This window comes from Molossus molossus, unplaced genomic scaffold (genome assembly GCF_014108415.1).
Source record: "Molossus molossus isolate mMolMol1 unplaced genomic scaffold, mMolMol1.p scaffold_m16_p_10, whole genome shotgun sequence".
NCBI classification, from domain to species: Eukaryota; Metazoa; Chordata; class Mammalia; order Chiroptera; family Molossidae; genus Molossus; species Molossus molossus.
Window position 1 is genome coordinate 90,452,102 of NW_023425345.1, and position 24,628 is coordinate 90,476,729.

Below are 24,628 nucleotides of genomic sequence, written 5' to 3' on the forward strand. Positions count from 1 at the left end.
TTCAGAATGAAGGCCATAATTAGAGACAAAGAAGGCTACGTAATATCGAAAGGATCTATCCAACAGGAAGATATAACCTTGATAAACATATATGCACCCAATATAGGAGCACCAAAATATATTAAAAAACTATTGGAGGACTTCAAAGGAGAAATCGATAGCAATACAATCATAGCAGTGGACTTCAACACCCCGTTGACAGCACTGGATAGATCCTCTAGACAAAAAATTAGCAAGGAAACAGAGACTCTAAATGAAGCATTAGACCAAATGGATTTAATAGATATCTACAGAGAACTACACCCCAAAACTACAGAATTCACATTCTTCTCAAGTGCACATGGGACATTCTCAAAGATAGACCACATGTTAGGGCACAAACTAAGTCTCTACAAGTTCAAGAAGATTGAAATTATATCAATCATCTTCTCAGATCACAATGGCATGAAACTAGAAATCAATTGCAAGAAGAACATACAAAGACATTTGAACACATGGAAGCTAAATAGCATGTTATTAAACTATGAATGGGTCACCGAGGAGATCAGGAAAAAATCAAAAACTTCCTGGAAACCAATGAAAATGAAGACACAACAACACAAAATCTATGGGATGCAGCAAAAGCAGTTCTGAGAGGGAAGTTCATAGCACTACAGGCCTACCTCAAAAAAGAAGAAAAATCTCTAATAGACTATCTAACCTCACAACTTAAAGAACTAGAGAGCAAACAAAAAGAAAACCCCAGAGCAAATAGAAGGAAGGAAATAGTAAGGATCAGAGCAGAAATAAATGACATAGAGACCAAAAAAACAATTCAAAGGATCAATAAAACAAAGAGCTGGTTTTTCGAAAAGATAAACAAGATTGATGGACCCTTAGCTAGACTCACCAAGAAACAAAGAGTGAGAACCCAAATACACAAAATCAGAAATGAAAGAGGAGAGATAACAACTGACACCACAGAAATACAAAAGATCGTTAACAACTACTATGAACAATTATATGGCAACAATTTCGATAATCTAAGCGAAATGGACAAATTTCTAGAAACACATAGCCTCCCAAAACTGGATCAGGAAGAGATAGAAAACTTGAACAGACCAATAACAACAGAAGAAATTGAAGATGTAATCAAGACTCTCCCAGCAAACAAAAGCCCAGGCCTGGATGGCTTCACGGGGGAGTTTTACCGAACATTCAAAGAAGAACTAATACCCATTCTCCTCAAACCATTTCAAAAAATTCAAGAAGGAAGACTTCCAAACTCGTTTTATGAAGCCAGCATAATTCTAATTCCAAAACCAGAAAAAGACACAACAAAGAAAGAAACCTACAGGCCAATATCCCTGATGAACATAGATGCCAAAATCCTGAACAAAATACTAGCAAATCGGATCCAGCAATACACCAAAAAAATTATCCACCATGACCAAGTGGGATTCATTCCAGGGATGCATGGCTGGTACAATATTCGCAAATCCATAAATGTGATACACCACATAAATAAAATGAAGAATAAAAACCACATGATAATATCAATAGATGCTGAAAAAGCCTTCGACAAAATCCAGCATCCATTTCTGATAAAAACGCTCCACAGTGTGGGAATAGAGGGATCATATCTAGACATAATAAAGGCCATATATGAAAGACCTACAGCCAACATCATACTCAATGGGCAAAAACTAAAAGCATTTCCCTTAAGAACAGTAACAAGGCAAGGATGCTCACTTTCGCCACTCCTATTTAACATAGTACTGGAAGTCTTAGCCACAGCAATCAGACAGGAAGAAAAAATAAAAGGGATCCAAATTGGAAAGGAGGAAGTGAAATTGTCATTATTTGCAGATGACATGATACTATACATAGAAAACCCCAAAGACTCCATCAAAAGTTTACTAGACTTAATAAATGAATTTGGCAGAGTAGCAGGATACAAAATTAACGTCAAGAAATCAATGGCATTCTTATACACCAATGATGAACTCACAGAAAGAGAAACTAAAAAAACAATCCCATTTACCATTGCGGCAAAAAAATTAAGATACCTAGGAATAAACTTAACCAAAGAAATAAAGGACCTATTCGCAGAAAACTACAGGTCATTGAAAATAGAAATAGAGGAAGATATAAAAAAGTGGAAGCACATACCCTGTTCATGGATTGGGAGAATTAACATCATTAAAATGTCCATATTACCCAAAGCAATATATAGATTCAACGCAATCCCCATCAAAATACCAACGACATTCTTCACAGAATTAGAACAATTACTTCAAAAGTTCATATGGAACCAAAAAAGGCCTCGAATAGCCACAGCAATCTTGAAAAGGAAGAACAAAGTTGGAGGGATCACAATACCAGATTTCAGGTTATACTACAAAGCCACTATAATCAAAACAGCCTGGTACTGGCATAAGAACCGGTATATAGACCAGTGGAACAAAACAGAGAACCCAGAAATGGACCCAAGGCAATATGCTCAATTAATATTTTACAAAGGTGGCAAAAGCATACAGTGGAGTAAGGACAGCCTTTTTAATAAATGGTGTTGGGAAAATTGGACAGCTACATGCAAAAAAATGAAACTAGACCATCAACTTATACCCTACACGAGAATAAACTCAAAATGGATAAAAGACTTAAATGTAACTCATGAATCCATAAAAATCTTAGAAGAGACTGTAGGCAACAAAATTTCAGACATCATACACAGCAGAATTTTTACTGACACATCACCTAAGGCAATAGAAACAAAGGAGAAAATAAACACATGGGACTACATCAAACTCAAAAGCTTCTGCACAGCGAAAGATACAATCATCAAAACAAAAAGGCTACCCACTATATGGGAGAGCATAATTGCCAATGATATATCAGATAAGGGGTTAATTTCCAATACATATAGAGTGCTCATACAACTCCACAAAAGGAAGACAAAGAATCCAATTAAAAAATGGGCAGAGGAACTAAATAGACACCTCTCCAAACAGGACATACAAATGGCTAAGAGACATATGAAGAAATGCTCATCATCACTAATCATCAGAGAGATGCAAATTAAAACAACAATGAGGTATCACCTCACACCTGTCAGAATGGCCGCCATCAACAAATCATTAAACAACAAGTGTTGGCGAGGGTGTGGAGAAAAGGGGACTCTAGTACACTGCTGGTGGGAATGCAGAATGGTGCAGCCACTATGGAAAACAATATGGTGTTATCTCAAAAAATTAAAAATTGAACTTCCATTTGACCCAGTGATCCCACTTCTAGGAATATACCCTAAGAAGCCTAAAACACCAATCAGAAAGAATATATGTACCCCCATGTTTGTAGCAGCACTATTTACAATCACTAAGATCTGGAAACAGCCCAAGTGTCCATCAGTAGACGAATGGATAAAAAAGCAGTGGTACATATACACAATGGAGTACTATGCAGCTGTAAGAAAGAAAGATCTCTTATCCTTTGAGACGCCATGGAGGGACCTGGAAAGTATCATCCTAAGTGAAACAAGCCAAACAGAGAAAGACAAGTTTCATATGATCTCACTTATTTGTGGAATATGATGAACATAACAGTCTGAGGAATGGGGTAGTCCCAGAGACGCGGAAGCGGGGTACAGACTGACAATCCCCTAAAGAGGGGGGTGGTGGGGGAGAGATAAACCACAGAACTTATATGCATGTATGCATGAACCGCGGACATGGACAACAATCTGGGGAAAGGGCAGGGAGGGAGGGTGAGGGGGAATCAGTGGGGAAAAAGGAGAAACATCTGTAACAAAAATTAATTAGAAAAAAAAAAAATCTGGCCAGAGAGGATAAGGGCTGAATGAGAACTGAGTGTGTAACCCAGCCTTGGGGTTCCTGGTCCTTCCCAGGGCTGTGGGAATGACAGGGAAGAGAGCCGGAGACCCACCGGTCCAGATCGGCTCTGCTTTCACCAGCAGGGCCTTTTCAGCATCAGCCCCTCATGCGCTCATATGAACGTCCAGCTCCCAGGCATGTGTGGCTGGCAGGGTGTGGAAGCAACAGGAGACAGTTACTAACATTACTCACCTCATCTAAGCTGTCACTGGCTGGGGCAAACAGAGCTGGGTGGTTACCCCGAGTGTCGTATCTTCCAGCTTGCCTGGTAATCAAACTCCACCTGGGGCCTCACCTTGACCTAGAGAAACTCAGATCCTTTTTCTTATTTTATCCCTCGTGCTCCCAAGCTCTGAGAAGGGATTGGGAGTCAAGGCACAGAGAGGTTAGGTTCCAGAATAAGTCGAGGCAACCCACGTTTCTTAAATCTGACCAGGACCCAACGCAGAGACAGCACGCAGGCCGCGGGAGGGCCCCGCCGGGCCTGAGCTGAAATGCAGGCTGGAAGCTACTTTCTCCCGGAGCAGGACTGAGGGGCTTGGAGCCCTGGGCGCACCAGGAGCCCAGCGCTGCAGCCCTGTGGTCCCAGACGGAGAGTCCACGCCCTTGGCTACTAAAGCAAACACTTTTCCATTTCAAGATCTCTGGGTTTTCAGTGCAGGACCTGCGATGCACTTACATCGCTGCTCTGCCCGGGGGCAGTCTGTGTAGGTGGGCGGAGGAGGGAGTGCCTGCCGGAGGCGCTTCCTGGGCCCGCCCCCAAGGCCTCTCTGGAAGGTCACCTGTCAGCCTGCAATGGCCAACTCTTGCCATTGGCTGGAGGCTTCCCCAGTTTTTCATTTCATTCACTTGCTTTATAAAAACTCCACATGGCTTTGCGTGTTTACTCATCCTTTTATTTATTTTCTTTTTTAAAAAATTGATTTTAGAAAGAGAGAAAGGGAGAGAGAGAGAGATAGAAACATCTATGAGAGAGAACATCTATTGGCTGCCTCCTGCATGCCCCCTCATGCCCCCCCACCCCCACATTGGGGATCAGGTCCACAACCTGGGCATGTGCCCTGACCGGAAATCGGACTGGCGACCTCTTGGTGCCTGGGTCAACGCTCAACCACTGAGCCACACCTGCTGGGCTACCCATCCTTTTAGGTTGGCTTCCACATGCGGGGTGTACAGGGGCTGGAAGAAGCTCAGATCTTGGGGTGACCAAGACTCAGATTGGGGGGATGACAGAGCCATAGAAAGAGAGGCCACAGAGCTGGGAGGAGGACTGGGGCAGGCTCAGCACTGAAGTTAGGGGAGGAAGTTCCAAAGAGAGGGCACCATCTCACTCAATTCTATTTTGTTTGATAACCATGGTTTGAGGCCCGCTCTTCCCGGCCATGTTCTAGGTCAGCACAGTCTAACAGAAATAGAACAAGAGCCACAAAATGATTTTAAATGTCTTAATAATCACATTAAAAATTCAAGAGAAACAAGTCAATTTATTTTAATAATAGACTTTAGTTAATCCAGGCTATCCAAAATATAATCACTTTGACACATATTCGATAGAAAATTATTAGTAAGCTATTTTTTGTACTAAATCTTTGAAATGCATGCATATTTTATACTTCCAGCACTTCTAAATTCAGACAAGCCACATGTCAAGTGCTCAGCAGCCACATATGACTAGTGGCCACCCTACCGGACAGCCCTAAGTATTGCTTATTCATGGGGGATCCCAAATGAGTGAAGTGTGGTCCCGGCCTTGGAAAAGCAAAAAACAGCCACACAGACGATTCCAACCAAATACAGTAAGAAGAGACAGATGCCCACAGGTGCTCTGGGCACATGTGAGGGGCAACTAATGTAGCGCCCCCTGGAGGCTCAGGAAAGCTCCTAGAGCACACACATTTGAAGATCAGAGAGGCTGGGAACACTGCCGAGATAGGCCCCAGCAGGCGGCAGGCAGTGGGGAGGAAAGGCCAGCTCCTGGGTGGGGGAGGCACGTGCCAGACCACCAGGGGTCTCGAGTCAGTGCTGGGGAGAAAGTGGAAGCCGATGGCACGACCAGACCAGAGGTTGCATGGCCCAAGGAAAGAGATAAGGCAGTAGCTTGAAAGAACAGAGGTCATAGGCACAATTGTGATAATCCAGGACCTACTTTGTGCGTGGCTAAGAGAGTTTCTGTTTCGATTTTAGGAGGGAGAACTGAGCATGTTTACAGCAAGAGGAGAAGGGCCCAGCCATGCAGGAGAATTTGAGAATGCAGGTGAGAGAGAATCCTTGAAGAAAGGTGATAGAATCCTAAGTGGAGAAGGTCATGAGCTCCCACGGAGAAGTTGGCCTCAGGCTGTGTGGTCTAGAAGTAGGGACACTTGTTCCTTGAGACAGGAGAGAAAAGGGGGATGGGGATGGAGGAGCCCTTTAAGGTGGACGAGGAGGAGAGTCTGATCATGCCCCAAATCTTCCATCACTCTTCAACGACGAGGGAATAAAACCCAAACTCCTTAACACACGTGTACAATTGTCCACGACCTGCCCCACCGCCCCAGCCCCACTTCCCATAATGCAATGCTCAAGGCTCAGTCTCATGGTGCTACAACCTCCTCCCTGCCCCTTCTACCTCTGGTTCCCTCTACGTTTCTCTTCCCTTAAAACCCACCCCGTCCACTCACCCCCGCACTGATTACCTATCAATATCCAGATTCACAAAAACATCGCCTCGTCTAGAAAGTCCATCTTGATCCTACCTGAGGGGAATAATCCCCCATGCCCTCCGCTGCCACAGAAGTTGGTTGATGCCTCCACTCAAGCAACTACCCTCTCCTGCCTGGGATGGGGTCATGTGGGTCCCCGTCTCTTCCACCAGCACATGAGCCACTTGAGGGCAAGGCCCCCATCTTCATCTTCATTGTGTCCCTTGGGAACTTTCCCAGGGCTAACTTGAGTTTCATAAATATAACTTCCGTAAAGACAGGGGTCCTTTGTTTTTGATCACCACCATGCCCTGAGGTAGGCACAGTGAATACCTGATTGATATTTCTTGAATGAATAAATGAATGAAGGAATGAAAGATGAATAGATAGATGAACGAACCTCTATCTATACAAATAGACCAAATATTTAAATCCTCAAAAATCAGGATCCCACCCTGGCCAGATAGCTTAGTTGGTTAGAGTGTTGTCCTTGTATGTATGCCAAGGTTGTGGGTTCGTTCCCCAGTCAGGGCACATACAAGAATCAACCAGTGAGGGCATGAGTGGGTGGAGCAATGGGTTGGTGTTATGCTCTCTCTCTCTCTCTCTCTAAAGTCAATAAAAAAAAGTTTAAAAATTCAGGATCCATGGTAAAACATTTTGTATCCATTGGGAGTATTTAAAGAATGCTATTTAAGTGATTGATGGTAATAAGAACTCAGACTTGCATATTACCTTTCTTTCAAGAAGAAGCTCAAACACTTTAAAACAGAGGTTGCAAATTAGTGGCCTGAACTATCTTTTCATTTGAGAGCCTTTATGCAGGTTCTGAACCTTCCAGTTCTTTCCACGCCTTGGCTCCCCAGCCTTTGCTCCACCCGGCCGACTTCTCCCAAAGACATCACCCACCTAGTCTCTGAAGGCAGATGAGTACTTAGAAACCACGTACTCTCTTTACAGACGGGGAAACAGAAAGGTAGAGGGCTTAAGTGGTTTGTCGACATAACGCTCTTCCAAGAAGCCCCTGGAAAAGTGTAGCCCACAACAAATCTTCCTTCCCTTTAGCACTGAGCATGGCTCTGTGGGATTCAGCTATAGGCCATACTTTCCAAAGGCTGTAACAGTCTGGCTTTCCTACACCAGCTTCCCCACACAGCATGTGATGCACATAGATTCTTGATACCTGGTAAACTCCAATAACCTCAGTGGCAACCTTTCCCAAAGGGGAATAGTCTTTGCAGAATGATTGGCACTGTCCCTGAATGAGCACCTACCGTCTGCTTTGGCTTACTCATGGAGGAAAAGGGGCTGATTCAACATGTCTGTATGTCAAAGTAAACCTTTCTGAGAGTTCTGAGTAACTTTTTAATTTTGCCTTCAGAGCTGTCCAAGCCTCCAGTAATAAAAATCATGACCCAGCCCTGGCCGGTTTGGCTCAGCGGTTAGAGCATTGGCCTGCGGTCCGGAGAGACCCCGCTAAGGGCATGTACCTCGGTTGCAGTTTCCCCGGCCCTGGTTGGTCGTGCGGGTGGCAGCCACTCGATGTGTCTCTTTCACGTCGATGTTTCTCTCTCTCTCTCTCTTCCTCTCTCTTCTCCCTCCCACTCTATCTGTGCAAAAAATGAAAAAATGTCCTCGGGTGAGGATAAAAAAAAAAAAAATCATGACCCAGCTTAACCAAATCAACTACTTAGCCACCCTCTGCCCTGAATTACAGACCGGGCACATGGGAGAAGAAGCAGGTTTTGTTCTATAAAGTTGGGATTATGACCATTTGGAATGAATTCATCTTTCCCAAGAAGGCTAGGAAAAAGGAAGTGGGGGATAATCTCTGTGGAGGTGACTCAAGTGGACAGGTTATCTGATGTTGACGCAATGTACAAATGCATTAAAAATTTTTCTTTTTATGAACCAAGAGAAAGGAAATGTATGCATCCAAGAAGTAATTAATATGGAACTGAGGCAAGTACTGACTCAGGGAAGGTAACAGAACCCCCAAAGGTGTGGATAAATAAGTGAGGGTAAAATATTTTTAGAACTGAAGTATTGGCTGGAAGACTGATCGATTCCTAATATTTGTATTTAAATGTGAGTGGAAATAACACCAATCAGAGTTCCAAAGAATGAGCTAATAACTGACCTGCTCCTTCTTTTTTATTAGCCCTCTATTTAAGGAGCTCAAAGAATTTCACATTTTTACCTTTGAATTCCCCAAACTAACTCAATGCTAGGAACACAGTAGGTGTTCAATAAATGTCGAATGAATGAATGAAAGCATGAATGAACAAGCAAATGGGTGAACATATAAGTACGTACAATGTGGGTTCTAATGATCCAACTCACAATGACTAATACTTATTTAACTTTTTGTCAAGGCATTCAATGTTTCTGAGACTCAGTTTCCTCATCTGCAAAATGGAGATGATTATAGAGACCTCCCTGGACTCTTGTGAGAATTAAATGGTATGGGAAAATACTTTGTAAACCTGGAAAGCACTAAGAAGAAAAAAGAAAAGTCATTTCTAAACTGCTATCTCATCTACACAGTGAAGGAACACATTTTATTGGGGAACCAGATGGTCACCTTCAAGCCATCCTTGTCCCGTTTGCCCCGTCTGCGAACTGTCCCACCAAATCCATTTCTGCAGGGAAATGTGCCCTCGCCACCACTCCTATGCAGGAGAGCAGTCACAAAACTCCTGACGAAAAGTGATCACCCTGGCCATCCTTGCCACACAGAGCCAAGCAGATCCCTCGTCTGTCACTTAGAAGCAGGGAGTTTCATTATCCCTACCCTGGGTTTTCTGAGCCCTAGAATTAAGATGTCAGCTGGAGATGCAGACTTTGTTCACATGGCAAAGCCGCTGATTTATCAACAACTTTTACACACACACGTACCCAAACAGGCATTGCTGGCACTTGCCTGCTCTTAACAAGATAACTGGGCCACGTGGTGCCAATATTCATTACACAGTTGCTGCTGAAGACAGGATCTGTAAAACTCTCCACCTGCTTTCCCACGACAGTCTTCGTCCAACAAGCTGCCAACAGGGTCTGACGGGTCAACATGGTGTGGCTGAAGTTTTCTCCAGGGAAGCACTTCAGAAGAAATACGGGGGCTGCAGAGAGACGGCTTCTAGATGTTCCTTTCAAGGTGCCCATTATCCGGAGATTGAACACAAAGCCCCAAAGCTCAACATTCGGGGCTCTCCGGCAGTGAGTGAGCCCCCTGGCATTAGGCTGGGCATTCACATGAGCTGGGTTCAAACCCCAGGTCTGCCTTGTCTAGCTGGGTGATCTTGAACTACTTAATTTACTCTTCTGAACTTTTCCCCATTCAGTGAGAACATTGTTATCTTTCTTGTAGAACTGTGGTGAAAATGAAATAAAATTGCATATATTATGATGTCTATATTTTATATATATATAAATTTTATATTATATGTGTCTATATTAGCTATTTTCCCTCTCCCTACCTTCCTAAGTGCTGCCCATGAGTAGAGAGAGAGCGAGTTGCCTCACTCTCTTTAGAATGGTTACTTTCTCACACACATCCTTCGCCCCACCATATCCCGTCACTGGAACACGTGCCTTGTCCCATCCGTTCAAACAAGACGCATCCCGTAAGCCTCAGCTCATACCTTCCATCTCTGCAAAGTCTTCCCAGGCTCCCTGGCTGAATGTGAGCACCCCTTTTCCTGAAATGCCATAGCAGTACTGCCAGCGATCGAAATGTGTGTGACGAAATTCTCGAGGGTGGCAGTTGTTTTTTATTCCCCCTGGCACTCCATTTGGGAGGAGCTGTACAGCCCATGGCTCTGCGGAAGCTGAGGCCCAGTGACGCACCGTTCTTTATGGAACTGACGCTGTGGGCAACCAGACCTGCAGGAAAACCTCTCTGCCCACTGTCTTTTAGAAGCACGTAAACTCATCTCCTCTGTGCAAGGTGGGAATAGAAAAGCCACTTTTTAAAAATCTCTCAGGATCAGAACACTCCGCAGTGAGCAGTGTGCTCACTTACCCAACAGGAATGTATTGCGTCCTGCTATGTGCAGAAGCCTCCGCAGTCATCAGAATCACTGCTCAGCTTTCAAGCCACCAGCATCCAGGGAGCGGATCCAGAGCCCGGCCTCCCGGCCTCAGCTCCAAAACTCCCGAATCGGTCTCGAGGGCTGGTGCCTATAGTCTGAGTTTTAACCAGCTCCCTTCATGAGTCTCAAGCACATTACAATGTAAGAACCAAGGCTCTAGATCAAAGAGCTTACAGTGGCCATACCGCTCCCAAACTAGGTCTGAGGAGGCCAATCACCCAGTGTCTGAAGAAGAGAAAGAAAATGAGTGAGAGTTTGCAAAGTGACTTCCATGAGGTTGAGTGGGAAGAACTGAGATTCTTATGCTTAGAGAAGGGATGGTTATGAAGGGTCCTATTGGACATTCTCAGAGCCCCAGAAGTTTCATATAGAATTTGATAGCCACAGTTCTCCTCTCTGATGAGAACCCTGCAGGGAACAATGGCTGCAACATGGAGCACAAAAGGATCTGGTTGGTATTCCCAGGTCATTAAATGAGTCAGTTTCAGAAAATTGGGTGAACTGTTTTCTATCCATAGCTTCCCTCTGAAGGTCACTGAAGGTCAAACCTCATATGGACAAGGTGATAGACTTCTGTAGGTTCCTTTCTCCTCCGAAATTTTGTAAATAAATCTTTAAACTGGGGCCCAGTATAAAGAATAGTTGATTCTTTCATAGAAACGGCTCTAAAGAACTGGATGCGGAGATCGAATGGCACCCTCATGGTAGGAGTGATGGACTAGGAACTTGGCCACGATCTTGAGCACGTGCATGATTCTACAACACCAGGCAGCATGGGGTCCTGGAAAGGACACTGGACATGGGGTCAAAGGGCATGAGAAAGTAAATCAAAAGGAGTCAGGTAGGCACTGACTAGCTGGAGAGGGAGTCAGTGATCATCGCAAGGTGATGGGAACTCTGGCCTCAGAAGACCATGGCAGCAGCGGGCAGCAGGGTCGCAGGTCAAAAGGGCTGATAAAAGTTCCTCGTGCCCTGGCCGGTTTGGCTCAGTGGCTGGAGTATCGGTCTGTGGACCAGAGAGTCTCGGGTTTGGTTCTCGCTAGGGGCATGTACCAAAAAAAAGTTCGTGGTAACTCCGTTCAGGCCAGGATGGGCTCAAGACTTTAGTGAGGAGAGGACACACACCTTGTTTTGTTCCATATTGATTCTAGATAGCATATATATCATTGGAGAAATCAATGCCTTCTTGATTCATTAGAGTTCTTCTTAATTACAATTTACAGAGCGGCCAAGTCCTCCACCACTCCTGACCAGGGGCTGATACACAGTGCTCCCCTCAATGCCCTGGCCGTGTGAATGAGCCCAGGACCAGGGGACGGGGGACAGGGGCTGATACACAGTGCTCCCCTCAACGCCCTGGCCATGTGAATGAGCCCGGGACCAGGGGACGGGGGACAGGGGCTGATACACAGTGCTCCCCTCAACGCCCTGGCCATGTGAATGAGCCCGGGACCAGGGGACGGGGGACAGGGGCTGATACACAGTGCTCCCCTCAACGCCCTGGCCATGTGAATGAGCCCGGGACCAGGGGACGGGGGACAGGGGCTGAAAGAGGAAGTGTCCCTCTCCAGGAGAGCTGGGTCCTGTTTCTCATTCTAAGAGTCACCTCTGACCTGTGGCCAGAAGCCTTGATTTTCCGAGCTCTAAGATGAAACTTACCACTTATTCCTTAACTTCGAAGGAAAATGTTTTTGAAGTTATTATTATGTTTTATTGTTATTATGAGTATTGCCTCTATTATCAGCATGATTATTAATTATGCCTTTACTATGTACCAGACAGGATAGTTTTATGCACATAATTTTGTTCCATCTTTACAACACTTTGGGCAGGGACTACTATAATTCCTGACTATAGATAAATAACTGAAGCTCAGGGAGATTAAGTAGCTGGTAGAGCCTTAATCAAGAGCCAGGACTCCGACTCCAGATCTTTAACTACCACCCATATATGATCTCTTTTGCCAAAATGTTAGAAAGCAAGTTTGTTTTTGCAATATCGAGAATGAGCTTTTTCTCTCAAAAGAAATGAGTAACAATATATATTTAGCTTCTCCTTAGGCAGGGTACAGGGGAAGGTGCCTCCCTGCAGTTGTCGGGGTGGGCGTGGGGGAGGGGCATGCACCCCTTTCCCAACGGATGCTTCACAGCAGAGGTTTTGAGAAAGTTACTTATGTAGTTGAGGAGGTAAATACATGAACCACATTTTTTGGTTGCTTTATTCTAGATTATTGTATTTTATACTATAGCCCTAAAAAAAGAATAGTTTTGTGGTGGTTCAATTAATTAAGCAAAACGAACAGTAGCTTGTTACCCCTGTGACTACTTAGGGGCTGCATTTCTGCGGGTTTGCTATCATTCATGGCTCATGCACACAGCCTTGCTAGTGGCAGCTAGAACAAAGTCTGGAAAGGCAGTACATCCTGCTCGGGTCCCCACCCAGGGAGACTGGGCACTGCTGTAACTCTGGAGCCCCTGCAGCGTCTCCCACCCACCCATGTTCGGAAGCCTACGTGTCCTGAGATTCCTGAAAGGACTGTGGAGGAGTCAGCACCAGGGGTCAGAGAGCCGGGAGGGAAACGCTGGGGTGAAGGTCTACAGAAGGACCAGCTCTCCTGAGTTCTGCCAAGTCACGGGGAGGCCGGGGAGGGAAGACCCAGGGCTGCGGGCCAGCTCCTCCCCACAGAACCAGCTGGGGCCAGCTCCTCCCTGCAGAACCAGCTCGGGCCAGCTCCTCCTCGCAGAACCGGCTCGGGCCAGCTCCTCCCCGCAGAACCGGCTCGGGCCAGCTCCTCCCCGCAGCACTGGCTCGGGCCAGCTCCTCCCTGCAGAACCGGCTCGGGCCAGCTCCTCCCCGCAGAACCAGCTGGGCCAGCTCCTCCCTGCAGCACCGGCTCGGGCCAGCTCCTCCCGGCAGCACTGGCTTGGGCCAGCTCCTCCCACAGCGCCGGCTCAGGGGCTCCTCCCCGCAGAACCAGCTCGGGCCAGCTGATCCCTGCAGAACCAGCTCGGGCCAGTTCCTCCCGCAGCGCCGGCTCGGGGAGGTGCAGTCATTGCACCTTTGAAGCACCTGCGAAGGGCTTGCATTGTGCTTCAGGAAGACACAGGACTTATCTTGTGCCTCGTGTCAGGATTTTCTTTAGATTGTGGCCAGGGCCTCTCGCCTGGGAATGATCAAGTGTGGAATGATCTAACGTTGAGTCTCTCCTCTTCTCTCCATCCTCACAGGTGCCCTCTGAGTTCGGCCTCACTCAGTGCAGTGGTCCCACAACTGCCGGTTGTCTTCCCTCCTTTCCGGCTCCCTCTCAAGTTTCTTTGCATCGGCCAGACTTCCCGTTGCCCGCAGGACAGGGTCTCCGCTGTCTCACTTGTCACTCAAGGCCCTTCAAGATGTGTCTTTCTCTCCAGCCTCATCTGTTCCGACTCCTTTACTCAGCAACCTCGTCCAAAGATAGTGAGAGAACTGCAGGCAGCTCTCGGGACAGACCAGGCGGCTCGCCTGTCTCCCCTGCAGTGGCCAATGCCCACCCATCCTCCCAGTCTCCAGGTAGACCTCCTTTTCTGAAGCTTCCTTACCCTCACTGGACCAAGTTAAGAGCCGCTCCCACATGCCATGGCCTCCTGGGCTCACCACGTTGCAGTACTTGCCGCACTGCAGTGATTGTAGAATGTGCTGGGCTTCACTCTTCTGCTTCCCCACTGGACTGATTGCTCCCGGGCACAGACTCTGTCATCTTCAACCCTGTGTCCCCAGGAACTGCCACGGAGCCGGCTCAGAGCAGGCGCCCAGTAAGTGCCAAGGGGCACACAGGGCCTGCACAAAGAGCTCCGTGTGCGCCCACCTCACCGATCCTCACGACAGCACTGGGCACAGTGCGGCCTCGGCGGCCTCTGCTCCCCGAGGAGGGCAGTAGGTGAGGAACAGGTGCGGATGCGTCACGCCGCCTCAATGCGAATGCCACTCTGCTGCTTCAGGCTGGGTGAGCCTGTGGAAGTCACTCCAGCCCGAACCCCGTCCTCATCTGCTTGACTGTACAATGTGCGCCTCGTAGGATTGTGATGAGGATTAGAAGAGAAAAGCCACAATAACTACATGAGCCAAAAAGGCATCGAGCGCAGAGATAACAGCACAGAGACACAAGTTGGAGCGGGGGCTTTTCTCGTCTGCAAAATGGGGCCAGTAGCAATAGCCACATGCTAAGCTGCCTCTGAAACCGCAGGACAGTTTCCTGCCGCTCGGGGACCACAGGGAGGATGGTGGCACTGCGGAGGGAGCCTGGGGGGAGGACCTGAGCAGGAGGGAGTCTGACCCCTCTGGGTTTTCTCTTCCAGACTTGCCTTGCTCCTGAGCTCCTACCTACATCGGACCCTGTGCTAGGCACCGGTAAAACAGCAGTAGATAAAACAAAGTCCTAAACAAGCATTTAAAAATGCATAATATAATGTCAAACAGTGATACGTGAATTTAAAAAAGATAAAGGCAGCCCTGGCCGGTTTGGCTCAGTGGTTAGAGCGCCCACCTGCGGTCCGGAGAGACCCGGGTTCGGTTCCCGCTAAGGGCATGTACCTCGGTTGCAGTTTGTCCCCGGCCCTGGTTGGTCGTGCGGGTGGCAGCCACTCGATGTGTCCCTTTCACGTCGATGTTTCTCTCTCGCTCTCTTCCTCTCTCTCCCTCCCACTCTGTCTGTACAAAAAATGGAAAAATGTCCTCGGGTGAGGATAAAAAAAAATAAAAATAAAAAAAAAAAATAAAAAAGATAAAGGCAAATAGAGTAACAGAGAGGGTAGTTATTTTAGAAAGAGTGGTCAGAGGAGGCCTCTCTGAGGAGGCAACAGCTGAACAATGACCTGAATAAAATGATGAGTGAAGATCAGGGGAGGAGGGCTGTACCGAGAGGAAATAGGATGTGCAAAGGTCCTGAGGCAAGCGTGAGCGTACAGCGCTCTAGTAACCCAGAGGAGGGCCCAGTGGCTGAAGCAGTGTGAGCAGGAGGTGGAGGGAGGAGGTAAGGTCAGGGAAGTAGGCCATCAGGAAGGACCTCAGAGGCAAAAGTAAAGAGCTTAGATTTTGCTTCTAATGGGAAACTATGAGTTTGGACCAGGAGAGTAATGCCATCTGACTAACAGTCTTACACCACCACTCTGGCTGCTGTGTTGTGAGAGACGAGGTGAAGAGAGCAGTTGGGACGATATCTAGGTTGTCCAAGAGCACAATGAGGATGGCACAGACCAGGAGAGGTGACGGTGGAGCTGAGGTATGGTGGAAGTGAGACGTATTTTATAGGGATATAGTCCCACAGTGAGAGGTGAGGTGGGAAAAGAGGAGTCTGGGAAATCCGAAGGCTGCTGGCCTGAGTGAGTGAAGGCTCCGTTGTGCCACATGCTGAGGTGGGCACACTGAGCAGGAGCAGGTTCGGTTCCTTTCTTCCCCTTCCTCCTCCACCATGTGCCGAGGGGCTGGCTGTGTCCGACTCTGCCTGCTGCCCCAGCAGGAAGTTTAATTCGGGGTGAAAATGTCAGGATCCCCGTCATGCTTTATCTTCTGGTTCTGCTTTATCGCTAACAATGCTAATCCTGTGCCCCCCACTTTCCAGCTGTGAAGTCCTAAGTCTCTGTTGGTCTGAACCCAGAGAGGCTCATCACTTTTTTTTTTTATCCCCACCCGGGAACATTTTTTTTTCCATTTTTTGTTCAGATGGAGCAGGAGGGAGAAAGAGAGAGAGAGAGAGAGAGACATCGACGTGAAAGGGACACATCGAGTGGCTGCCACCCGCACCACCAACCAGGGCCGGGGACAAACTGCAACCGAGGTACGTGCCCTTAGTGGAAAACGAACCCGGGTCAGGTCGACGCTCGAACCGCTGAGCCAAACCGGCCAGGGCGAGGCTCATCACTTTTAATCTCCCTGAAGTCACAACACTAGAATTAAAAAAAAAAACAAAACCATCCTGAAAACCCTCTGTTGGATGAGTATGCATTCATTTTCAACGCACAGGACCCCAGAAGAGGCGATATATTGAAATGCTGACGTTTCCAATCTGTGCCTGACTTAACAAACCTGTTAAAATATTTGCACACCAAGTATTTCTGCAAACTAAATCAGCCACATGTTCCTTCCAGCTCCGTCATTATCTCTACTATTCCCAGGCTGGCAGAGAATCTGCGGGGAGAAGCGGGTCCTTCGCAAGAAGGCCGGGGGGGGTGTCCCCGTTGAGCCCAAGGGCACCGTGAAGCCTTCCTGCCAGCACTGTCCAGGCTTGGTCCACCTACCCCGATCCCCAACTGACCGTCTAGCCCCTGAGAAGAAGGACATCCGGCGAGATGGCCAGATCCCATCACAAACAGGGACCTGTCTAATGAACAGGCCAGAAAAGTGTGATGTTGGCAACAGCGAAAACGCACTGACTCAGACACTGTGCCGACTGCCGTACAACCACCCTGTGAAGCAGGGACTCTCCTCTCCTAAGGACGTCAGAGCAACCTGCCTGAGTCACACCATCAGGAAGGGCCAGGGCCTGGAGTTGACAGAGTCCGAGTCCTTAGCCATTTTCCTGCCATCGCTCTTCTAGAAGCCTCTGCTACTGCGACGCCAACAGTCACTCTGGGCAAACTCGCTCGCCGTCCTCCGCACTGATCCATGTCCTCCCCCACCCGACTGTCAGTCTCCGTGTGGCTTGGAGGCAGGTGGGTCTTGACAGACGAGAAACGATTGTGCAATGAGACAGCGTCGATAGCGATCGCCTGCTGTGGGGAGAGGGGAGCGCGTGGCTTAGCGCCCGCTCTCAGTGACAGGCCCGTGTGACTCACAGGCCCACGGTGGGGACTGGAGGCAGCAGTCTCAGAAGCGCCTGTCAGCCAGATTCTGCCTGCAAATGCTCCTGGCTCCATAGAGACGCGAGCTGGAGCCCAGCCCAGCAATCAGGCGCATGCGCGCTGGCCCTCCAGCCGCAGACGAAGGGATCAGGCCCTGCAGAAGGAAGGGTCCCGTGCAAACTGGAAACGTGCCGGTCAGACAGCCGATGTTTAGGAAGGAAGCAAAGCAGGGAGGTTTAAATAGCGGATAATCCCAACTGCATTTCTTTCTTTTCAGCCTTAGGAAGTAGTCTATGCTTTTTAAAAAAGGCTTCCTTTTTAATGGAGAGGGGCTTTGCTTTTTAAATTATGCCTCAGAAATACAATTCAGACTAAGTCTTTGCTCTGTTTAAAACACTCCAGGGGCCTCCACTGCCCATGGGGAAGCTGTCATCATCCAAACCCTTTTTAGCTCCCAGCATCCCCAAACCCCGTCCACACGCACCCACTTACACAGCTTGCTCCCCAACTACACCCAATGAAATGGGCTGCGGGAGCTACATGTTTGGTCTTCCCATAATGCTTTGCCTTTACCTCTTCTTCAGGTAATAAAAGCCCATTTCCTGTGGGAGCCTTCTCTATGCGGTCCAGGTGTTTTATTCCGGGCATGCAACCTGCCCAAGGATAGGCCCGACCTGACCTTGCCAAAGTCTCTCCTTGTCATCCCCACTGGGAGGGCTAACTTCTCACAGTTCTTGCTATACGAAGGCTGGGAGAAAAATGTGTACATGTCTTTCTCTAGATGCACAAGGTCAAAGAAACACACGAGCTATTGCTGCAGAAGCCATCCGCCTTCCTGCTCCCCCTGCCCACCGGCGCAATGGAGAAAGGCCGCCGGGAACCCAGCTGACCTCGGAGACAGCAGAACAGAGGTGGGCAGACAGCAAGACAGAGCGCTGGCGAGTGTATTTCAGGCCCTGATGCCAGTCATGCCTGCAGTCTCTGGACATTCTAGTTACTGGAACCAACACCATATATATATGTTTTTCTTTATTTTAAGTTTGGTTTCTACTATTTGCCATCAGAAAAAGACTGGGGGTCTTAGCTGCGCCTTTTCACTTGCAGTGTTGCCTCTGCCTGTGGTTTCCGTACCCACCTTGTGAGCGCATCTAGTCAAGACTCAAGTCGAGAGCCCCTGCTCCTGAGAAGCCTTCCCGTCACCCCACCGACAGCTAGGAGACCTCGCCGCTGTACCCCGGTCACTGCAGGCTTTCCCGTGTGCAGTGATCCCTGGGAGCGCAAATGCTTCGTCCACTGGACTCTGCTCCCTGGGAAGACAGGGACCTCTTCCTCATAGCCTTTATCCTAGAAAGGTGAGGGGAAGAGGAGTTCCTAAAACCCACAGGCTCAGCTGTGGGGAGGGCCACCGCGAGGAGCTGCAGCCTCGGGCCGGAGGAGGCCCACCCACAAGCCCTGCACCCCTGCCGCCCTCACGCCGGGGGTGGCCCGGGCATGTACTCCTCCCCACCCTCCGTGAGGTGACAGGCAGGTGCGCAGGCCTGGAGAATGAGTCTAGAGGAGGACACGGGAGCTACCAGCTGTCCTGAGATTCTCCCTAGAAGAGAGAGCCTACAGGGGGAGAGGAGGGGCTCTGAGACCACTGGGTACCCTTAACCTGGTCACCCCCACAGCAAGCACCCCTTTATTAAAGTCCCCTCAGTCGCCTCACTGAGAGTCTTTCCTGCCTGGACACTGACTGCTACACCTACACACACAGGGTTCCCTCCCCGACCCCAGCAGCTCCGGCTCCTCGCCGGGAGGTCAGTGGCTGCGATGCCCCAGGCAGGGGACAGGAAGCAGAGCACCGGGAGCTGGAACAAGAAGCCTCAACAGCCTGCCAGCATCACAGAGCAAGAGAGCTAAGAACAGAGGTGGGGCCCCTTTGCCCACCCGAGCCTCTCCGCCGTCCTCCCCCCAGGGCACGGGACATAGGCACTCACCGAGAGCCCCTCCCAGCTAACTCACGTTGCTCCCAAACACAGGGGTTGTTTGGGGGTGTTTCCTGGAGGGAGAAGAAAGTCTGAACAGAACGAGCAAACCCACTTCCTGAAAGGAGAGCAGCAGTCCCAAGTCAGCCCTGGGCCGCAGGGAGCCCGGGACCACACGGTAGCTCAGCTCCAGGGTTGCAGACACAGTCAGCCACCAGGGGCCTGACACCCAGGGCCTGTCGGAAGGCCACGCTCCGCCAGGCCTGCTCCCGTGGCCACTGCCTGCCCGTCCCTCTGATGCACGGGCCCCGTGATGCATGGGCTCCGGCCCAGCTCTGCCCGCAGCTGGCTGCTGATCTTCAGGAAGCCCCTTTCCCTTTCCAGGCCAAGGTTTCCTCCGTCACAGGAAGGTGGTGGGAGCCTGGCCTCTACAGGGACTTCCTTCTCTATCTCTCTGTGACTTTATGACGTTTTGCATTTGGGGCGGGACAGCTTTTCACGGTGCAGATTGCAGGCAGCACAGCAGAATGTTCAGCCTTCCTGACTCCAAATGTCACAGCGACACCAACTTTCCACTCATATCCACAGGCACCTGGAGGGAGGTCCTGTCCTGGGGAAGACTGTCCAGAAAGGCTGAGATGCAGGAGGGACGTCACTGTTCTCCACACCCCCTGGCAGGTCCTTCATGAAATCTAACCACGTCTTTATATATCTCCAGGCAAGTGCCCAAATAACTCAGTCCTCTGCAGGGAGGTCATCTCAGGGAGTCAGAACGACAGGGGCAGTAGGTCTGTATTTTGGGTTCAGTCCTTGCAGACAGGAGTGTTGATTGCGTGGCCTCGGACAGCATTGCTGATACTAGTCCACAAACTATGGGTCCGGTCCCTGAGGCAGGGCATGTAGAACCCTACTCACCAAGCCAACTGTGAGAACACTAACTCAGCTCTGGCCAGTTTGCTCAGCGGTTAGAGCATCGGCCCGCGGACCAATGAGTCGCGGGTCAGATTCCAGTTAAGGGCACGTACCTCGGTTGCAGTTCGTCCCCGGCCCTGGTGGGGTCGTGTGGGAGGCAACTAGTCCATGTGGTTCTATCACATCGATGTTTCTCTCTGTCTCTCTCTCTCTTGCCCTCCCTCCCACTCTATCTGATGATAAATAGAAAAGTATCCTCCGGTGAGGAATTAAATAAATAAATAAATAAAACACGAACTCAAAGACCTAAGAGACTAAAACAAAGACATACTTTCCTCCTCGAGCCCACGCTTTCACAACGACTCCTCGTGCACCCTCAAAACAGAGGCTCGCTGTGAAGGAGGACGGCCCAGGCCTGCAGTGGCGGTGGGGCAGAGGGAGGAGAGTGGCCGAGGGGAGGCTGGGAGGCCCTCTGACTGGCACTGAGATAGAATAAAAGTCCCTTTCCTGTCCGGTCTCCACGGGCATACTCGATGGGACAGGGAGAAAACTGGACCCGGAGCCAGACGGCCTGGAGGAGACTGGACGGCAGAAGTGAAACCTTGGGTCGCACCCCAGTTCAAAGGGTCAGTGGATCCGAGGAGTCAGAGAAGAGGATGGAGATGGCCAAGTCCACGGAGCGGTGGGAGGGGCTCCCTGCAGCCCAGGAGCACGGAGACGGAAGGAGGGCTGTACTTGAATCGCAGTGAGTCGCCCCCAATGTGCCAAGGTTGGAGGGGGAGCTACCACTAAGAAGCCCTGGCTAGTGGGATTCCCTCTGGGGCCATTAGTAAGGAATGAATTGTCGAAGGAACTCGGAAGGTCCCTGCCTCCCACCCCACCTCAGGCCTCAGCAGGGACGGCCACTCTGATCTGAGTCTGGGGTGGTGGCCCTGAGCCTCCTCCCACTCAACCTTTAGCCCCGAGGTTAATGACAAACTGTTCCAGCCTCAGTCCTCCTACTGACAAAACCTCTACAAGCTGACATGGCAAAATAACTCAGAAAGATTTCCATGGAGATGCATGAGCTAGTGATTAAGCCACAATTAGCGTGCGTCACCTCAGCCATCAAAAATTCATGACATGCCCATCTGCAAAAGGCACTCCACTAATTCCCCTAAAAGGGGGTGTCAATATGGCTTCCCGACTCCCCGCCAAGTTTTTATGACTTGCTTATTAGGTGAGAAACATCGACTTCCTTGCATTTAAAGAGAAGCGTGAGAAAACACAGAAACCCTAGCCGCCCTCTTTCTCCATAAGGCAAAATATCAAATAGTAACCAGAGCCATAGCAGATGGACTGGTTTTCAGCACTCCTGGGGGGGGGGGCAGTCTGTCTCTGTCTCTCTCTAAATCAGGAGAGAAAGGACAGAGCCAGCGGAGTGTGCGCGTCCTTGTGTGCACGTGGGCACCGGCGCATGTGTGCGCAGACACGCGCCCTGGGTGGGGGAGGGGAGGCCAAGGAGCAGGAGAGAGGAACAAACACCGTGGATGAGTGGAAAAGAAAGCTGCAACAACTCAGGACAGAGTATAAAGAGTGAGGGCAAGGAGGCCAACATGGGAGATGTCAGATGTGGGATGGTGGGTGGGGCGGGGAAAAAGGAAACCAGAAAACAGAGCAAAAAACAAATACAGAAGTTAATTCAGGAGCTCTCTGCCTTGGAACCCGCCACCAGCCACCCCATCGGTGAACCACACTGAGCGCTTCCCCAAAGCAGACCTTCAGGGCCACCGGCTCGTTCACGGGTGCTGGGCTGGACTCTGAAGACCTGGACCCGCCCTATCCCCGCGGCCACGCGGCTGGTGGCCCTGTGGAACACCTCTCATCCTAAGACTGTGTCTCCCCTGTAAAGGAAGGGAGTTGGACCAGTAGAAGCAGAAGGTTCCTTCCAGTTCTCACTGTCTACGAGATCACGAACAAACAAGAGGACCAGACACCTCAGGCGTCTGAAGGAACCATGGGTCACTTCACAGAACCCTGATCAGCAGAAGGAGCAGAACGTCTTCGCCAAGATATGCCAGGGGGTTGTAAGGACAGAACCCTCAAGTGTGTGTTCCGAGATGGGCCAGTACCATCCAGCCTGGACAGGACGTGCAGCAGATGAGCTCGGGGGGCTCCTCGGGTCCAGGGCTGAACTGGGCCCACGCAGCCAGGCTCCCAGCTCAGGGAGGAGTCCTGGGGACGGGGTTGGGGGAGCCCACCAGGCAGTGCTCCTGCGCTGCTCCCCGCTCGTGCCCCCTGCTGTGCCGACACCTGCTCCTAGAAGAGCTCTCTTCCGGCAGATGACCTCCCACCAGCCCCTCCTGCCCACATATCCTCAGCAGGATGCCAGTCTCCCTGCCTCCGCGAGGCTGCTCTGCCACCTTTGTTTTTGCTTTGGGATTTCTTGGTTTTGGTTTTTGCTTTTTTGGCTTTTCCTTACCACGCGATTATTCCAAATGTGTTCAAAACTGTCCAAAGTGGCCCGCGAGCGGGTCTGACCAGCAGGCACACCATTTCCATGTCACCTGACTGCCTGCTCCCTGGACCATTCCCAGAGGAGGCTCAGTGGGATGGTGAGCGGTGACCCTGCCTCCCGACCCCCTGGATTTCAGCCCTTACTCTCCGGCTCGCTCATGGTGTGACCTCGGGCGAGCTGCGTAAGCTCTGTGTCTTGATTTCTTCATCTGTAAAATGGGGATGCTAATAATACACTCTGCTCCTGGGCTGCTCTGAGGATTAAAGGTGTGATGTATGAAGCTGTAAGCATGGTGCCTGTCACATTCTGAGTGCTTCCTAAGTGTCAGCCCTCGGTAATAAACTCCGACACTCTTTGCACCCCAAGATAACACCATCAGAGACATTTCTTAGCCTTGGCTTTGTGTTATAACCAGGCTTCCGAGTGAATCACCACTGACGGTGACAACCAATCCATCATGTCCACTTCTCCAGGGGTTAGGTTCTTCGCATCATCCTTAAATACTAACTGAAAGGAGTTAGTGCAGATCACTGAGTCCCCGTCCCTCTCCTGTCAGCAGGAGGCCGCCTGCCCTCCCCCCCCTGCTCCACTCCCCACCGCACAGGGAGTCAGGCACATCCTCTCTGACAAGGGTTCAGTTTTGTGATAATCCATTGTTACTCTGCATGTTTCTCCTCCGCTCTCCGCCTGAGATTTTCTGGCTGCTTTCTTTCGCCGGATCTTTCCACATATCCCATTGCTGAAGGGCCGGTTCCTTTTTTATCTCATTTACCCTTGCAAGGGTCCATCCGGAGAGTGTAGGGCCAGGGAGCTCCCAACCATGGCATGAACTTGGCTTGGGTCCCAGCCCACCCTAACTGTCCTTCTGATACAACAGTGTTTGCATCCCTTGGGAAATGGGGCCCTTGGTTCTCTTCCACCACCGTCGGAGGAAGGCTCTCAAGGGACCTGGTTTTGCTCCCAGCTGCCAATCCCTTCTTCACACTGTGGCCAGAAGGAGTTTTTGCAAAATCATAAACAGGCCCCTATACCTGCATCTTCAAAACCCCTGGGCCAAGAGGGCCTCCTGGATTTGCCTGGTGCTGCCGCCTCTCCCACCCCATCCCTGCGCTTGCCCCACCCTGCATTTACCCAAACGGAATCCTTAGCAGCTCTGAGACTGTACCACGGTCCCTCACACTCCCAACCTCCACACATGCTCCTCGCTCTTTCCTCTTCCCAGGGTGTCTGCCAGAGTGACTCCTACTTGTGTCTCAGCTTTTCACCTCCTCCAGGAAGCCTTCTTGGTCCTCTTTGCATCCTGCCCCTCCCATCCCACCTCACACAGCCCGGCAGACAGCGGTGCTCCTTCCCTTTGCTCCCCCGCGTGCCTCTGCTCTGGTCACAGCACAGGAGACCGGAGGTGTTTCATTTGGATCCTCTCCTCCACGTGGACCTGCTGAGACCAGAAGCTGCATTTGCCCTCTGCACAGTCCCAGGGTCCCCCACAGTCACTGGCAATCGGTGAGCTTCCTGACCAGCGTTAGAATGGAACTGAGATAGAAGTCACAGAGCTGGGTTTTTTGCTGGCCTAAGACATGCTGTAAAGACACCTCAGCTGGTGCAAACGTCAAAACCACGGGAGTCAGCAGGTCCTGGCGGGGACGTGCAGCACCTTACCCAGGCCCGCGGTGCGTCTCCTTTGCTCCTGCTGACCTGGGAGCTGCAGAGGCTGAGGCCGAGCTGGCCTCCACTTCACTGAGTTGCCTGCTATGGATGAGCTCATGAGGGGACATGCCAGTTTCAACTGCTATTTG

The 24,628-nt window shown here is 50.0% G+C and overlaps 1 pseudogene; it reads left to right on the top strand.

Annotated features, from left to right (window-relative positions):
• Nucleotides 1-17,212, top strand: part of LOC118623801 — a 140,934-nt pseudogene extending 123,722 nt beyond the window's left edge.
• The last annotated feature ends 7,416 nt before the right edge of the window (nt 17,213-24,628 follow it).